Source organism: Polyodon spathula, unplaced genomic scaffold (assembly GCF_017654505.1).
Source record: "Polyodon spathula isolate WHYD16114869_AA unplaced genomic scaffold, ASM1765450v1 scaffolds_1805, whole genome shotgun sequence".
In the NCBI taxonomy this organism is placed as follows: domain Eukaryota; kingdom Metazoa; phylum Chordata; class Actinopteri; order Acipenseriformes; family Polyodontidae; genus Polyodon; species Polyodon spathula.
Genome location: NW_024473280.1, coordinates 18469 through 25000, shown reverse-complemented (window position 1 = coordinate 25000; position 6532 = coordinate 18469). Strand labels below are relative to the sequence as shown.

Sequence of the window (6532 nt, the reverse complement as noted above, 5' to 3'; positions counted from 1 at the left end):
AACCTGTGCTTGCTGTTAATAGTCAGCAGTGACTGTGTTACCGTGGTGACTGACCTGCGCTCTCTGTTCCGTGTTCTCTCAGACGGTGGTGCTCGGCTCGTACTTCATCGCTCACGGCTTCTTCAGTGTCTACGGCATGTGTGTGGACACGCTCTTCCTGTGTTTCTGTGAGTACACGCCTCTCATCTCTGGTTAAACAGACTTTTGTATTTTGTTTGCTTTTAAAAATGTGGTGAGTAGTCAGGGGTGTGAGGGAGCAGTTCAGTCTCCAGGCCTGCCCTGGACTGGAGGGAGCACCCTTTCTCTCAGGGGGGTGAGGGAGGGAGCAGTTCAGTCTCCGTGCCTCAAGCCTGCCCTGGACTGGAGGGAGCACCCTTTCTCTTAGGATGACTCTGTAACCAATCTAAAGCCTGAAATTTAACTTTTAACCAATCACTCTCCTGGGGGTCTGAGGGTCTGGGGGCTCTGCTTGAGCTGTCTCTCCTAACATGAGCTCTACTCCTCCTTGCTGCTAACTGCTAACTTCTTCTTTCTCTTTCTTCCGTTCTTGTTTTCCCACCTATCCTTGGTCATTTTCTGCCCTGGTTCCCTGTCATACCTCCCCTCATGCCTGCCTGCTTGCTGAGGGAAGGCGAGGACCTGGAGAGGAACGATGGCTCCGCAGAAAAACCGTACTACATGACCATGGAGCTCCATGACATCCTGTCTAAGAGCGTCGTCCTGGAGACTGAGGAAAAGAGCACAGAAACACAGGAGTAGCGAGGCGGGGGAAAAGAGAGATAGGGAGGGCAGTGCTGCCCCCTAGTGGACTGGTGCTGTCTGCTTTAAGAGGGAGTGAGGACTTGGGAGGGGGCAAACTGTAACAGTGGACACTTGTCTTTTTGTATTTGATTCTTTCAACACCAGTAGTGAAGTCTTAAAAAAAGAGAACTTTCAACACTGCAGAGCTGTATAGAGGTCTATAGGTAAGAAAGCTCCCCTCTCAACACTGCAGAGCTGTATAGAGGTCTATATGAAAGAGATCTCCACTCAACACAGTTATAGTCAAGGTTTCAGAACTGCACTGTAAATGTTTTTGAAACAGAACCAGTCCTGGATTTGCCCATATGTAACATTTCTGTGAATCGCTGTATAAGAAACTTAATCTCTGGGGGTGATGCTGCTGCACAGTAACTGTGTGTTTAAACACTCTAGCTGCTGAATCTCTGGGGGTGATGCTGCTGCACAGTAACTGTGTGTTTAAACACTCTAGCTGCTGAATCTCTGGGGGTGATGCTGCTGCACAGTAACTGTGTGTTTAAACACTCTAGCTGCTGAATCTCTGGGGGTGATGCTGCTGCACAGTAACTGTGTTTAAACACTCTAGCTGCTGAATCTCTGGGGGTGATGCTGCTGCACAGTAACTGTGTTTAAACACTCTAGCTGCTGAATCTCTGGGGGTGATGCTGCTGCACAGTAACTGTGTGTTTAAACACTCTAGCTGCTGAATCTCTGGGGGTGATGCTGCTGCACAGTAACTGTGTTTAAACACTCTAGCTGCTGAATCTCTGGGGGTGATGCTGCTGCACAGTAACTGTGTGTTTAAACACTCTAGCTGCTGAATCTCTGGGGGTGATGCTGCTGCACAGTAACTGTGTTTAAACACTCTAGCTGCTGAATCTCTGGGGGTGATGCTGCTGCACAGTAACTGTGTTTAAACACTCTAGCTGCTGAATCTCTGGGGGTGATGCTGCTGCACAGTAACTGTGTGTTTAAACACTCTAGCTGCTGAATCTCTGGGGGTGATGCTGCTGCACAGTAACTGTGTGTTTAAACACTCTAGCTGCTGAATCTCTGGGGGTGATGCTGCTGCACAGTAACTGTGTGTTTAAACACTCTAGCTGCTGAATCTCTGGGGGTGATGCTGCTGCACAGTAACTGTGTGTTTAAACACTCTAGCTGCTGAATCTCTGGGGGTGATGCTGCTGCACAGTAACTGTGTTTAAACACTCTAGCTGCTGAATCTCTGGGGGTGATGCTGCTGCACAGTAACTGTTTAAACACTCTAGCTGCTGAATCTCTGGGGGTGATGCTGCTGCACAGTAACTGTGTGTTTAAACACTCTAGCTGCTGAATCTCTGGGGGTGATGCTGCTGCACAGTAACTGTGTGTTTAAACACTCTAGCTGCTGAATCTCTAGGGGTGATGCTGCTGCACAGTAACTGTGTTTAAACACTCTAGCTCCAGTGCCTCCCTTGCCTATTACAATGCTAACCCACTGACTGCTGTTTGTGTAGAGTGGCAAAACAGTTACTGATAAAGTCTGCTTTCAAGACGTAAGAGTAAAGCAGAGATGAATCATGCCAGAGGGGTTCTTAACTAGTCTTCTGATGAGAGAATTGTGCTTGACAAGATATTTGAATGCTTAGCTGGCATCTAGTACTTTTTTACCCTATATTGTGTGTTCATAATTATGATGGACTGTTATCTACGAGTGTATCCTGGGGTTTCTCCTTGCTGCAGTGCCACAGTGCCATCTACTGGTCGGAATTTACTGTCCCGCCAGATCACGTTACTTTGTCGGCTGTATGTACCATTGGGATTAGTGTAGATTGAAATCCCAGCTGTTCAGATCATGTACATGCAGAGTGTCTCTCTGTACACGGACCTGTACTGCAATGTGCCTAATATGTGTTGTATCAATCTGTATCCAGTCACTGTATTAATCTTTGTGAAGATAGGGTTGCCACTGCTTTCATTGTAATAACACTATAATGATCTGTCTTGTTGGCTGAAAGTGAGTATTGTCTGGTGCTGACCTTCATTATGAGAGTCGCTGGGTTTCTCCAGTAAGGAGCTGTTTTAATTTCACTGCCTTTACCTGGCTTTGAGCTTGTCTGGAGAATCCAAACTGAATCCTAAATCCTTCCTCGTTCCATTGAAATCACGTGACGATGCGACCTGTCCGCTGTCAGCCCCTCCTGCTTTGTCTGTATCTCTGGAGCAGAGCTGTCACGTGATTTCAGTTGAATCTGCATTCAGGATTCTGCATTCAAACATCTTAAAGCCAAGTAAAAGCTTTTTCATAGAATTATTAGAACTCTATATTGGAGCATTAGAACCCAGAACCACTCGGAACAAAATAAGTTAACCCCTGAAGGTACTCAAGGAATCGAGTGCTTGTGCAAATGGTTTCTTCTTCAAATACATTTGAGAGCGACTCGTATCGCGAGGAGGACCGTGTGGGCGAGCAGATCCAGCCTGCTGGGACATTTTAAACTCTTTCGTGCACCTTGTTTTTGTCCACAGTCTTCGCACTACGAAATAAAAAAAAAAACCAAATGCCTTGCTGGGAATCCAGAGATGTGTGTCTTGTGTGTTAATGCAAACTTTGAAACCGGCAATCCTGCCCGCTGTTTAACTGTGCTGACGATGGGTTGAAACACTCTGCAGTAAACCTCGTCTTTGTGTGTTTCCACGTTCGTCTCGAAGCACCCCTGTTGAATGTAGCTGGATCCCATGAGATGAGAAGGACCTGTATTTCAGGGTGAGCCGTTCCTCAGAGACCAGGCTGCTGTTCTGTGTGTTACACTGGGGAGAGATGCAGTCTGTGCACTGGGCTGGTGGAATAGGCAAAGCCTCTGAATACGCAGGAAGTGTGTCAACACTGTCAGCATGTCACTTCCAACCAGCGCGTGGATTTTACATTTCACCATCTGAAAAACTGGTTCCTCGGTCACCCGCAGCTATTGCTACACTTTGTATACCGCTAAAGGTAACACTTTTTCTGCAGGTGCTTGCCAAACACATGGACTTGCTTATAGACACAGACTTTTTCCCAGGGGTAGGGTTTGCTCTCCCAGTAGATAGTCAGCATGGTTTAGTTTGTAATGCTGGGTGTAAACGCTTTTATATTGACTGGGAATGGCAGTCTAGCGGTTTTGTAGCACAGCACGACCCTGACCGTGTCAACTTGCAGGTTAAAAAACAGAAAACCTGTGTTGTCTTTTCACAGCCACTGCTGCGCTGTCCAAATTCAGAACACAGCCCTGCTTTAGGATCCCTGTTGTGTCAGTGTGCTGTCTGTTTAACCTCACAGGCTGCATGTCATTATGTCACAGAATCCCCCCCCCCCCCACCTCCAGACAAGGTCAATCCGCCAAGCTTAGCAGGGGCCTGCTGTTGTTCATCACTGTGCTGTGGAGTTGTGTCTTGACTGAGCTGTGTGTGTCTGCTGTCCTCTCCCTCTCCAGTGGAAGACTTGGAGCGGAACGACGGCTCCCAGGAGAGACCCTACTTCATGCCTGACACTCTTCTCAAAGCTCTGAAGAAAAAGAACGAAGCAAAGCCGAGCGAATAAGCACCAGGCCAGCGGCGCCATCTCCACCGGGCTGAGCGGCAGGGCGTGCGGGCAGCAGCGGCACCACCTCTCGGTGTCAACAAGCGACGGCCAGAGAGGAATTCTTCATCTTTAATGGAATTGCCATAGGGTAGAGCTATAGAATTACATTTTCTTCCCATGTGTATTGATTGTAAGGTTTGTACAGTACTCTGCACCCATTATTTTTACATTATATTTATTTTTTTTTGGGGGGGGGAGTGTTTCAAACTTCAGCTGTCGGAATATTATTTAGCATTACGAGACATGATAAAAAGAAATATGCAAATGTGGCAGTTTAAAGGTGAAGCAGCTGCCATGGTAAATGTTTTGTTTTTTGGTAAATGCCCTGCCTGTCCGACCTTTGTCCTTTTTTGTCTGCTAATGCCTCGTCTCCCTAGCCTCTCCCCAGGCGTAGCTGAGCTGCCCGGGCTGGATGAGGTGGAATTAAAGACGGCTGTCTGCGTTCAAGCTGGATTTTGTCCTGTGTAGTGACACAGGAAGTAAAGTCACATTGGCTTGTGGGATTGATTGGGTGCATTGATTGATTGAAGATAGACGAAGTTAAACAAACGTGTGGCGCTTTTTTTTTAAAATTATTATTATCGGTTGTTGCGCAGCTGTCAGTAGTCTTACTAAAGAAAAGCATTGGGAAACGGCCTCCCTCGACACCTGTCCCAGACTGACCAGCTGTGCCTGTCGAGAGGCTGTGGAAACGAGGCCCCAACTTCCTTGTTGTTTTCTGCGTTCTGTGGCTAATTCCCTCAATCCGTGCATCAAGCATGAGAGTCTGGACCTGAAGCACGTTGCTAGATTTCTAGATAGTTTGTGTTTTGCTAGGTTATGCAAGGGTATGCAAAACCAGAACCGACAACAGCATTGCCTTGTATAGGAGAGCATGACCCAGCATAGCCCGGCATTCATGAAGTATATCTGGCAGTGCTGCTACTTTTAAGCTCAATAATCAATTTCATCCAAAAAAAAATAATCTTGTTTTCCCCCTTTTTTTTTTTTTTTTTTTTTTTTTGCAATCCTATTTTGCTGAGCTGGTGTGTAGTTCTGCAGTGTCATTACCAGGAGTTAATCTTGATTGGGGGAAATTGTCATGTGACTCTTTAATTCTCTAACTGTAAGGTTCTGCTCAGTATCATTACAGAGCATGCTTCGCTCTTCTGAGGTGTAAATACAGGACCCGTGTCTCCTTGATTCCAGCAGTCTGATAGACTGTGTTCAGGTTGCTTGCTAAGCGCAGGTGAAGACCTCTCTGTGCAGGTCTGTGAGGAGCCGAGGTTGTAACGCATCACGCAGGGTGAAATGTAAGTTTTGAAATGCCTTTAGTGGGCTGTACAGAGATGGAAAGAGGACTCCGTTCCACGCTTTATTGCAAGCCCCAGTGTGTGCAGGTAACAAGCTCAGGTGCGTCCTTATTAAACTCCTAGTAAAACCAGGATTGGATCTCACTGCTATGCAACCGGAGTTTAATTCCGCGGTGGAAATGTGATTATTACAGTAGCTTTAATTCCACGAGCTGTTTTTCTCTTCAAGAAAGGTGCAACTAATTAGGAGCAGTAAGGCCCTGTAGGATTTTGAAGCAGTTAGTAACAGTGAACGATACTTGTTGCATGAGTGTACAGCTCTGGCCAAAGTGTTGCATCGCCCTGTAGAATTAACGAGGCTTGCTTCATAGAGTCGAATGAAGCCTGCTGCATAATGTGCCTGTAACATAGTGAATGGCACACTGCTTCATCGTTTTTCATACACGGAAGACTTTGGATATGATTTTGTAGTTTCTTTGAGTACACAATGTTAAATAAGGTGTTTTTTTTTTTTCTTTATTATGTACATTTAAAGGCATGTTTTAATGAATATAACAGTTTTTGTACCGTTTTTAATGAATAAATAACTTCCTATTGCATGTGTTTCTAATGACATTCTCAGTCTATTTTAATGAGTGTCTATTGGTGTGCTTTCAGCGAAGTGCAGGAGCTGATCTCTTTGCTTCCAGCTCCCCCTCGTACACTTGCATCGCAAACTGGAATCGCCACAGAGCACGCCAGCGCCCTCTGGTGTATCTCGTTCTTACTGCAACACACTGCTGTGCTGGAAAGGCGACAATGACTGTGGTCTGGCTGATCTGTGTAATTACAACTAACCGCCAGGTCTGCTGATTAAGAG

At 46.2% G+C, this 6532-nt stretch overlaps 1 long non-coding RNA gene across 1 annotated transcript; it reads left to right on the top strand.

Annotated features, from left to right (window-relative positions):
* Nucleotides 1–81: 81 nt before the first annotated feature.
* LOC121310182 lies at nt 82–6283 on the top strand. Its single transcript, XR_005948743.1, has 2 exons — nt 82–167; nt 4233–6283. It is a non-coding gene; the product is annotated as an uncharacterized LOC121310182 (long non-coding RNA).
* Nucleotides 6284–6532: the final 249 nt, after the last annotated feature.